This window comes from Ambystoma mexicanum, chromosome 1p (assembly GCF_040938575.1).
Source record: "Ambystoma mexicanum isolate Mex_15411 chromosome 1p, UKY_AmexF1_1, whole genome shotgun sequence".
Classification (NCBI taxonomy): domain Eukaryota; kingdom Metazoa; phylum Chordata; class Amphibia; order Caudata; family Ambystomatidae; genus Ambystoma; species Ambystoma mexicanum.
Window position 1 is genome coordinate 1,122,860,870 of NC_090921.1, and position 12,145 is coordinate 1,122,873,014.

Genomic DNA, 12,145 nt, shown 5'->3' on the forward strand with positions numbered 1-12,145 from the left:
GGTGGCTCCGCAGGTTCAGTGTCTGTTGCTAAGATGTTATATATTTAAAACTGGCTGTACATCTTATGCCTTTTTGCAATTCCTTTAAAAAAAAAAACAAGTGTTATGAAATGAGTTCAGCCAGGGGATTGATTGGGGTGGTAGTTTGCTTATATTCAGGGTGGTGTTCGGGACATTTCTGCCCCATAGTGAAAATCAAAAGATAAAACCCATGAACCCACAGTTTAATTTCCCAATAACTGCCGTCAGCACAATAGAATAATGTATTTGTGATTAAAGGTTGACAAGCATATAACAGCTTTAGAAATATTTCCTGTGATGAAACTCAAAGGATGGGGCCCAAAAATCACAGGGCATTTGTGTGGTAGTCCGACAAAGAAATAAACCCATTTTAAAGAAAGCTAGTGAATGTAGGTTTAAGAGCATGTTTCTGTTTGGAAAGGTCTTTTTGTTTTTTTTCTAGACAAGTGTAAGAATCACATTTGGAAAACAATACAGTACCCAGCATGTAGGTAGCCTGCTTTTAACAGTGATGGCCCCCACCCCAGTGGGTATAACAATGGGTTCTCCCAAATCTTTTGTTTGGGAGGGTCAGGTCTGTGAACAGGGTGAATTAAAGGAGAAGAAGAGACAAGACAGACTGACTACCCCTCTCTCTAAGGTCTTTCGACACTACAGATACAGGTGCTAAGGTGCTGTTACATGAATCTACAGCGATTACCTTTTAGGAGAACAGATTATTGAACAGAAACCGTTGAGTTATAAAGATATAAATCACTTTAATAGTTGGTTTAAAACCACATTTTTAAAAAAAAACTATACATTAATAGGCTTTTTCATACATCACTCATACCTTTCATACCAATTCATTCATTCTGTAACATAAGGGTTCGGCAATTTACATTTTCTTTAAGCATATTGGTTGTTGGTAGTATGCATGACATTAGAAAAAACACAATTGGTTTTTCTGTAGGTCGACATATGTTTCGGCCCCTTTCAATAGTCCCATCGTTGTCTACGGTGGTCTAAATAGTCAATATTGGGCCATCTTCAGGACAGTGATGATTTTGTGAAAGCTTACAGTCTTCACCCTTTTTCCATATGAAAAGCCAAATCTAAAAACATGAATTAAACATATATTACATTGTGGAACGGTCTGATCTCTACTAGTTATTATCAAGGTGATGGCTTGATTACTATGCCAAAAAGACTGCACCAACCTGTGGTCGAAAAACTATTGTAGACCACGGAGATAAGGTTGTAGGGTATCTTCTATATTACCCTTTTCTAGGACCCTGTAGAGAAGGGACACAAAGAGGGAAATTACTACTGTGCATGTTTGTTCTATCAGCACACAAGTGAAAAACTTAGTTTTGACATCTCAAAGGTAACTTACAGTTGACACCTGGATATGGATGAATCTTCAGGTTTCTGTACTCCAATGTCACGTTGTTAGTTATCTACAAGTTGGAGCTGTTTGGGTCGGCAACTTACAAAGGTGGGCCTGCAAAAGAAAAGCACGTTCGATGAACTAACCTTCTATGATCATGTCATTTTTCTTACCAGAAGCAGTAATTTAAATGCTTTTGCACCAGTTGTGACTTTAAGACTGTGGGCCTCATTAGGACCCTGGCGGAGAGGGTGTTACGCCAGCGTAGTGCATGGCGTACCTCTCCGCCATACTACGAGTTCCCGTAGCGCCATGGCGGCCTTTTCCGCCTGGTTTTACCAGGCGGAGAAAACCATGGCGCTACGGGACCTCGTTGTTAATTACGCCACCGTATTTTACGGTGGCGTAATTAACTCCTTCCCCACTCCCATTATACCCTATGGGGCAAAAATGGGAATGGGGAAGGGCAGAATGGGGATTGGGGATTTACCGCTCCGCCGAGGTCGGAATGGGGCGGTAAATCCGCCAACCCCCATGGCGCTATCGGCGGCTTTCCGCCATGCTTCGCGGTGCATTTAGCACCGCGAAGTCCGCCTGGGTCGTAATGAGGCCCTGTGCCTTGAAAGCATGTGTATGTTATGTTCTTTTGAGCTACTCTTACTCCCGTGAGTTTGTTTATGCTACGCATAGAAAATCGAAAATCTTTCGATTAGATTATGTGTGCTTGATGTAAAACTCCAATTCTAAAAATGGAGATACCGCTTATTTGCGGTTATTGTAACCAGAGGCCCCCACTAAAGGTGAGTCAAGCTTTTAATTACTTTTGATGGGGATGCAGAGTTGTTAAATCTAATGCATGAATGAGGTATTTATATTACGACCTTCCTACAGCATGCCTCAGTGTGCCCGAACGGCCCGTGCGCAAGCACAGAACACTCTGGCACACCGAAACACGGTGAACGAGCATGTCTTGTTATCGCTAGTATAGGGATAACTGAGAGATAACATTTTTGACTTGTTAATTGTACGCGCGACAAACAGAGTATATTTACCCCTGGCCGCGAGATTGTAAGAAGCCTTTCACTCGCTACTGCGCGAAGGAAACATTAGTACTTACTTTTGTTATTTGTTTGAAAGATGCGGCAATAAAACTATGGGCCAGGCAATAGTGGCATGCATGGCCCATTGATTCCCATGGTGTCCCTTTCAGGCCAGAAGAAAGAACTCAGGCTAAACAAAAGTTGCCTGCAAACGTGCAAATGAAGGTTGAGCAAAGGAGCACCTTTAAAGCTTCTGGAAAGAGTTCTTTGCCAAAGGGAGGGCAGGCCACCAATTAGGGGGGCGAAGAAGCCACTGGTTGGGGGGCAATTACCCCTCTATTTCCCCCTCTAAGGACGCCTATGACTGATAGAGAAACAGAAGCGGCTTGCAGTATGCACCGGTTCCACAGTAGTGTCATTCATGTCCATTCCCTTCTCTGGCATTTTACCACCTAGGCAGCAAACAAAAACAAGACTGTAGGACCATCATGCAAGAGATCTGTTCTGGCCATATGGGGTAAAAGGCAAGCAAATCTAATTTGCATATGAATTCATACCAACAGAAGTGATTTCACAGAAAAGGACTTTGCAAGGAGCATCATTAGTCTTTGCCACTTAGTAGCACCATGCAGAGTGACATTACAAGACGTTGCAGAGAGACAAATAACTGTGTGGTGTGACATACATTCTAATATTATATATGAAGCATCTCCATAATCAAGTAAACCATGAGAGTTTTTTTTTTAGCATATAATCTTATAAAACACAATTATATAACAACATAAACTAGTAACCAAATCACTTACAATGACGCTAGATAAGACACTGTGGGAGTAAATGATTTGCCCAGGATCACACACTTTGGTTAAGTGGGGAAACCGGGGTGTGGGCATTTTAAGCACTGGACCACATATCTTCCCAGGTTTAGTTGATATACATATTTATAAAGGTGTTGTAGCAATACATTGAAAGAAAAACACATTACATAATAAAATAACCTTATGCTATATAAATGGTCACAGAAACAGGTTGAGGAAAAAGAGTATGGGTCAGATTCTCATAGCCCATGGTCAAGCTGCAGTTATTGAGATCCTGCAGAAAGAGAGAAAGTCCTCCCGAGTAGGGCTTACCGAAATTGTTAAATTCTATTCCGCCAGCCAGGGAAGTGAAATCTCTTTCTTATCAAGATTTTGATACATTTTCACTGCAATCTGCCGTTCTGCGACCCCTGCGCTTATAAAAGAGCGGTACAAAGTTTCTCCTGCTGTCTCGTAAACCGAAATGCACCATGAAAGGTTTCTTGTGCTGCTGTGCGAACCTAGCATGGATCAAACAAGTTGAGCGAAGTTTCTCGTGCTTCTGCTCGATCCAAGCACAGTTTGAAAATAATTTGCAATGTTTCTCATGCCACAATATGAAACTAGTATGGATCTAAAATAAGCCAGTGCAAAGTTTCTTGTGTCATTGTGCGAAACTAGCATGGATCGTGGAAAACCACGCAAAGTTTCTCGTGCCGCTGCATGAAACTACCATGGATCAAAAAAGACCTGCACAAAGTTTCTCATGCCCCTGCACAAAACTAGTACGAATCTAAAAAAGACCTGCACAAAGTTTCTTGAATTGCGAACCTAGCACGGATCAAACAAATACCTGCATGAAGTTTCTCGTGTCACTGCGGGAACCTATCACGAGTCGACAACCCACACAAAGATTCTCGTGGCACTGCACAAAACTAGCACGGTTTGGAAAAACATGCACAAAGTTTCTTGTGTCGCTCCGCGAAACTAGCACAGAGCAATAAAAGACCTGTGCAATGTTTCTTGTCACACTACACAAAATTAACATGGGAATGAAACACCATGCTTCGCGTGAAACTGCACCAAACCGGGTACAATTTCAGTGCAGCAGAACTGTAATGCTGATTTTGTGAAACAGGCGTACGCGGATTTGCAGTACGGATTCTGCACTTTTTTCTTTGCGGGTGAAAACTTCACTCACCCCCTACTCCCGAGATGGCATTGTGTGTTAGGTTGTGGCATAATATGTTGTGGTACTCAAGCTGACTGAATCCCATGATCCAAGCTTGCGTTACAAACTTGCGTTACAAACAACCTGACAGCTGGTCCCCACCCTGCCATTTTCCCCCACCCTCCCTTTCCCTCATGTTAAATTTCCCACCCCTCCCACTACCTCTTACCTTTTTACTTCTGTGGCAGCGGCATCCGCCGCCGCTGCTGCCACTCCATCTCTCTCTTGGCCGCCATGGAAAAGGAAGAGGGGTTCCGCATAGAGCCGTGCCTTCCTGATCCATAGTGTTCATCTTAAGAAAGTATTTTCTTGTAATGAATGGGTCGTCGTGAGGCATCCGTTCATTGAAATAAAATACATTGCTCTTATCACCCCGGGTTATCAGATTGGCAACCCAGGGTGCTAATAGCAAATGGCACAGGGACCCTTGTTAAAGGCTTGAACATAGCGAGGGCCTATTAACACAGGCCCCGGTCTGTTACCACCCGTTCCAATCCATGGAAAGGGTGATTATTGCTTAATTACGTGTCTAAACTAGCATTTTCCTATGCTATACTAGCCATTTCTTACTGTGGCTCGACATTTTATACTGGGAATCTGTGATAAAGCAATCATGATAAGTGTAATTACCTGGCTAGAGTGGCATTTGGGTGTTGGCAGTCTGCACTGTGGCATTGTATATTTTTCTTGGCATCTATGTTAAGTAAGCATGATAAGTATTATTACCTCTCTAGACTGGCATTTTGGTACATTCAGTCTGCTCATTTCTTAATGTGGCATGACATTTTTATAAGGCATCTATAATAAAATAAGCATGATAAGTGTTATTACCTGTCTATACTGGTATTTGTGTGCAGCGAGTCTAGTCATTTGTTACTGTGGCATGGCATTTTTACAGGGCATCTATAATAAAGTAAGCATGATAAGTGTTATTACCAGTATAGACTGGCATTTGTGTGCAACCAGTCTAGTAATTTCTTACTGTAGCGTGACATTTGTACAGGGAATCTATAATAAAGTAAGCATGATAAGTGTTATTGCCTGTCTAGACTGTCATTTGAGTGCAGCCAGCCTAGCCATTTCTTACTGTGTCATGGCATATTTGTCTGGGCACCTCTAATGAAGTAAGCATCATAAGTGTCATTATGTGTTTAGACTACAGTTTACCTGCAGCCAGACTAGCCCTTTCTTACTGTGGCTTGACATTTTATGGTTAGATTGGCATTTTGGTGCGGCCAGTTTAGGTATGTTTTACCGTACTGCATGGCATTTTTTACTGTGCATCATCAAGGCTACAGCAAACAAGATACGTGTTATTACGTGCCTGGCCTACATTGTGCAGGCAGTTTTTACATGCTTTCTTATGGTGGCATTGCATTATTAATAGAATGGTGGCATTGCATTATTAATAGAAAAGCAGTAAGATAGCTCAACGGGCTGAGCACTTGCTGCTGCAATCTGTTGGTGACCTGCAGGTCTCAGGTTAAAATGCTGGAATGGGCAAACTCAACCTTTCATTCTTTTGAGGTTGATAAATGAGTACCAACCCCGGTTGGGATGATACTTGTATGTAAATTTGTGCTTTGTACAGTGCTTCGGCGAAAGCCCTATATAAATAAGAAATCACTATTAATTAAAGCATTGATGCTCCTGTTCACTGAACGTGACTTACATCTATTGAATGTTTGGATACTGTATTATTGCAGCAACTTGCAATGTAGGGGATCTACTTTTCATATAATGACAATACCTGACATGCCTCAGCCTACCTTTTTGTGTTTTATTTTATTTAAAACGTTATACTTCACAACTCTTAGTTCATTACAAAAGGCAATACATTACTTCATACACAACATTGTAAAACGAACATTACAGACATTAATTCATTCAACACAATACAATATAATATCATATACAGTATAACTATCACTGCCTCCCTTTCTAGCCCCAAAGATGATATTTTCCACCTATCCGACAAATGACCCCCTTCCCTAATTCATTGTGATGGATTAATTGAGAAAAACACCCCCCCCACAATTTTGTGTATCACTATTAAAATATTCACAAAAGCAAATGTCATTGAGAGTATCCAAACAAGAGCCTAGCCCTCATGTCTTTACTGTTCAAATCCTCTAATCTCCTTATGAACTTTCCCAACCACATTTTCCCCGGCCCTAGTGTTGAGCTACAGCCAATCGGGCAATATTTTAGTGTTTCCGCCTCCCCAGGCTTTTTACAGAGCCGACAATTTCTTTCTTGCCACCTTTCTAGGGAGCCTAGTAAGTTAAGATGAAAGTGCATATAAATGTAATGATATTTTGGCCCTCGGAATGTCATCACGGCAGACTGTATCTCCTTATATTTCCTCAGGTGTGTGGTTAGCTCCTTTTGTAGTTCATACAATTACATTCTCTGTATAGCTTTCATCATTTTAAAACTTTCATTTTGTTGTACATCTTAACCAGGCTTTCCATCAATGTAATTTTGTCTGAATCCATTTCAGCAAGAATCGGTTCACAGCACTCCCCAAAATTGCTCAATGATTTGCCATAATTATTTCTTAAAGATATATTCAAAGCTTTAAAAAGTGAACCCAGGGCTGGACTGGCAACCAAAAGTGGCCCTGGAGTTGTTTTTCAAGGTGGCCCAATATTTTGTTGAAGGAGCGACACGTGAGCCCAGCTCTTACACTTATATTACACTAAGCTCTGTTGCTCATGAGACAGTGAGCTCTGGGGCCCATATAAAGGTTAGCTCAGCGGCATACATAATGGTGAGTGTAGGGCATGGGTGATGACCAGTAGCTGATAGCACAGGGATACAGCCATCCATAAAACTGTAATCTCAACAGTCTGTTTGACCGCAATCCCAAAAGCCTATGAGACTGCGAAATTGGGAGCACTCCTGACAGCAATTCAAGACATTCATAAGACGGCAAAATCCGCAGCCCCTGTGCCACTAAAACCAGCAGCACATGTGACTGCAATATCTGACCGTAATCCCAAAATCCCATGAGACTGCAAAATTAGGAACCCATGCGAGTGATCCCTGCAAACAATAGGACTGAGATTTCAGCAGCTCACATGACAGCAATCCCAGCAGCCCATAACAATGCAAAAGTCGAGGCACATCACTGACGGGGACCCGCAAAAGCCAGCAACATTGTACTCTGGAGCCCATGTGACACTAATTATAGAAGCCAATGCGACTGCAAGCTCAGGAGCCCATGTGGCAGAAGGGTCACCAATTATGTGATGGAGAGCTAAGTTATCCATCCCTATTATGGCGAGCTAGCTAAGATCCCATGTATGCAGCTAGCTCTGAGTTCCATGTAAGGTTCAGCTGCCTGGTCATTTGGAGGTAAAGAGGGCTGGCTGGACCAACAATGTATTTCCACTGATTGCAATACCTACACCCTTCTAACTGGGCGCTAATATTCTAGACATTTTCCCTCGGCTTCAGTTACTACGGCCACGTTAAGAAACGCTCATATCAGAATCACTTCAAATGTCCCCAGCACACAGTGCTTAGGATATCCAACCTTCCATGCAGCAGCTAGGGCAAAACTACGACCTGTGAGAGGTAGCAGGCAGACAAGTTGCTTTGTCAGTCTCAGGGCACAAGTTGCTTGAGTGGAGAAGTGTGACGTCTTTTAGAGAACCAGGTGTTGAATTTTTTAACGAGGTTTCGCCTTAGAACGCTCAACAAACACTAGCCCTGCAGGATCCTATGACGGGTTAAGAGTTGAGGTTGTGAATGGATGAAAACACTGCATTCCCATTCGACCGTCACGCCTAACAGTGCCCTCTGAATGTTAGAGAGCAGGGACGATATTTACTGGAGAGTAAGGTGCTAAAAAAGAGACTACAGACAGACACAGAGGACGGGAAGATACATAAGCATAACAGACTAGTCTGCCCATGTCCCTGCTACTGCATAACTGTGGAAACAACGCTGTCGCCAGATCTGTATTTGCTCTGACTTCTCCATCACTTCCACTTGGCATAGAGCTGTCTTTGCTCTCGCATCTCTGGCCCTCCCGTGTCATCTACTTCTTGGCCTTTCTGAATTATGCTACCCATTCTGCTAAAAGTACTGTTAGTAGAAGCAGTCCATTGCACTTGCAAATCTTGCGTGTGAAGAGGATCCTCAAGTTAACGCTGAGATTGCCCTGCACCAAAAAGTGTTAATTGATCCTCCCTTTGCCTTTGCTGTAGCGTAGGTTCTTGGAATGTGGCAGTACTAGAATGAGTGGTGGGCAGCAGTACTAGAATGAGTGGTGGGCAGCAGTACTAGAATGAGTGGTGGGCAGCAGTACTAGAATGAGTGTGGTGGGCACTATCGGTGGAATCTGGGGGAAGGAGGGTGGACTGCTTGAGAGGGTGCACTTGGAATTTAGGAATGCATTAGAGGGGCTTGATGAGGCTAAGCGCTGTATGTTCTAGTTAAATTAAAACAATGCTGAAAAGTAAAGGGCAGATTGTGCCATTGGATAGAAGTGTAACTCGATGGAGATTATGACATTTCAAAAGGGCTCTGTTGGGTACATGTCAGCGTGACTCAGCCCATTCAGGAGAGGATTACCCTGGTTTATACTTGTGCAGTAATGGGGTTTGTAGCCCCGGATATATAATAGAACCTCATCTGTATACGCCTTGTAATGAAAAGGAAAACAAATAAACAAATGCAGAACTGCACTGTAATCTCCCACATGGAATGATCATGTTTGTGTACAGTTGTGAAGTAGACGTGCTGTTTATTAATTATCCATTCTGCAAAGGGACTGCTAGACCATCTAAAAAAGGTGCCCCATGCAAAAGCAGCATTTTATACATTAGTAACAGCGGCACAACGATACTCCATGGATGGGCGATGAGTACATCGCTGCTCTCTGAGACTTGGAACCTGCACGTCACAAGTTCGAATCCTGAGGAATAGCATCTTTCAAGGTCTCAAATGGTTTAATAATAACACCTGCTCTTAAAGTGCTTAGAGGGGGAAAGAATCTTGCATTGGGCTTCCCAGTACTAGAGCTGCCTGGCCCCTGTGACCCTTGGTATCTGTGCTCCCCAGTACTAGAGCTGCCTGCCCCCCCCCCGTGAACCTTGGTCTATGTGCTCCCAGGACTAGAGCAGCCTGGCCCCTGTGACCCTTGGCCTCGGTGCTCCATGGCCCAGCCCCAGAACCCCAGCAGTGCGTGATCCCTGGAATAGAACCCTCTTCCCCCAAGTATTTTGGAAATTTCTGAGGTCATTCGGGAGGTGAGCGCCTATCAAGACAAGTTTTTGTGACATGGAATCCGGTTCTGCACATTGCCCCACCCAGGGTCACGAGAGTCAGAATAGAAAGGAAAAGACGGACTGGGATCTATCAAACATGCCCATTCCGGCCAGGGACTACTACTCCAGTCCCGGTTTTTAGTTTGCATTTTGGGAACTGCAGTTCTGAGTTTGAAATGGAGAAATGCAGGACTACAAGTCCCAGAATACAAAGTAAAACCGGTCTTGGATTATAATCTCTCGAATGCACTATGGGAATGCACGAGCTATGCCCAGAAAGCTTATCTCACATGTTTGTGCCCTGTAGTGAAGACTCGAGTCGCCGGATGTCCAAAAACAGGGGGACCCTGCTGATGAAGAGGGGATGTTTGTAATTGGGAGCTCTTAAAGCCCCCACCAGCCAGTGGCGAGGAAATCGGCTGCCCTTTAAATTGAGGTTTGCATCAAGTCACATCCACACACATTCCCATTAAAGTGTCACAAACAGCAGACCCCTCCCACCCCCAAGCAAACACTCTCCCCAAAAACCTGAAATATCGCATAAGGTAGGAAAAACGATCTATAATTACCAATACTGGTGATGCAGCAGGGCCCAACCACAGACCTCCGCCGGTTTTTTGGAGGGGGTGAGTTTGAGTTTCTGAATATTTTCAAACCACCCCACACGGAGCCTCGAAGCGGCTTTGGACACTTCCGCCAACCCCACCAAACAAGACATTCTGGGTCTCCTAGAAAAATGGAGAACGCTGCCTTACCTCTCCCCCACATGAGCCCGTGCACCTTGTGCAAGCGCCCAGGAAAGGAAAGGAGCCCCGGGCCCATTTCTCGGCTTCAATGAGAGTGCAATCACCACCTCAAACAGCCAGGAGACTGCACCTAAAATTGCTCGTTTAGTTAAAGCCATCTTTCCCCTTTGGATGAGCTAAAAAAAGCCCAACAGAAAGAATAAAACATAAAAGACCTCTGTAATCAAAGAGATATTTGGGGGGAGCAGGGGGTTGGCTTGTCCCCTTACCTCGGTCCCACGGAGGGGGTGTCCTCAGCACTGTCTTTTGTCCCAGAGTTTAGGCCGGGTTCTCCTGAGCTGCACAGCAGAGTCTGTCACAAGAGAGGGCACTGGCTGCACTCTGACGCTCTAGCGCAAACACTCAAGCAGCACAGTCAGCAGGGGCTGCAGGGGCACGTGAGGTTAATTCCCCTGGCGGTGCCCATCATCAATGCACAGGCACGCCACGAACCCAGCCCCGGGCAGAAGAAAGGCAAGGCACCAGCCACATCCAAGCGAACTACCCAGGGCGGCCTGGGTGTTTGTTCGCCATATTTATGTATCCTTCCCCCAAGACCCGGGAACATCACCTCAAGCAAGAAAAGAGGCCCGAGGCCCCCGAGGCCTACCGGGGAAAGTCCCGGTGTACTGGTGGGTCAGTCCAGCCCTGAGTGAACCCGATGGTGGAATCAATATTGCCTCAGCATATGTTGTACTATTGGGCCTAATGGCATACGAAGGAAGCCCCCCTTGTTAAAATGTGGTTGGTATCTAAATATTCTTGTCTTAAGTATGTAATTTGTATTTTTAAATGTTTACATTTATGCACTTATTTTACACCTGAAAGCCACTTCAGGTAATGTCACCATGGTTCAAGAGGAACTGATGCCATCTGGGTCAAAGGTCAAGTTAAATCACTTCTTGTGGTGTCATCAGGTCTGTGAGGTCACTTCTGCTACCCCAGGAATTGTGGTTAATTGACATCCCTGGTGTCAACCCTGTGAGCCCATGCTCAGCTGTGGAAGAATGATGTGCATTCTACCCAGACAGGCTGGACATTGGCACTACTGGCAGGACGGTAGCCTTCTGGGATTGCCTGTCTTAGTTCCTTTGTAAGGGTAGGTAACACACTTCGCAAAAGACAGCCACTCCACAGGAATCTGGCCCGGGAACAGGAATCAAAGGGCACACCCATTCACATAAGGCTTGGCCTCACACCAGGGTGGTGCATTTCAAAGGACCGTTGATCCTATTGAGAAGGGAAGAAGGCAGAATGAAGGTAGTGTGAGGAGCCAGGAATGAGACATGGATGGACACACAGGGCTCATGGTTTTGGCCATAAACCTCTATTGAAACAAAAAGGTTGCTAGAAAATGCCTCTCTGTCCCTACTCTAAGAGGTATTTCCCTGCCTAACACAAAATTATGGTCTGTCTGATGTCAAGATGTCCAAAGCAAACTGTCTTGTGTCCAAAGTACTATTATTATCCTCACATTCTAAAAATCAACTCTAAGGCCTTGTGTAGTGTACAATTGTTCAAAAAGGAAATGTGCAACTCCAACACAAAAGGTCCAGAAGGATAAAGTTCACAGTTCCAGAGGATGGTTCCATTCCCCTAGATTTCTCTTCACTCTGCTTTATA

The 12,145-nt window shown here is 44.2% G+C and overlaps 1 long non-coding RNA gene across 1 annotated transcript; it reads right to left on the reverse strand.

The window, feature by feature from the left end:
• Positions 1 to 1,221: 1,221 nt before the first annotated feature.
• LOC138569592 (uncharacterized) lies at positions 1,222 to 11,015 on the reverse strand. The gene is made up of 3 exons (XR_011303277.1): positions 10,753 to 11,015; positions 1,397 to 1,504; positions 1,222 to 1,295 (listed from the first exon to the last, which is right to left on the reverse strand). It is a non-coding gene; the product is annotated as an uncharacterized lncRNA (long non-coding RNA).
• Positions 11,016 to 12,145: the final 1,130 nt, after the last annotated feature.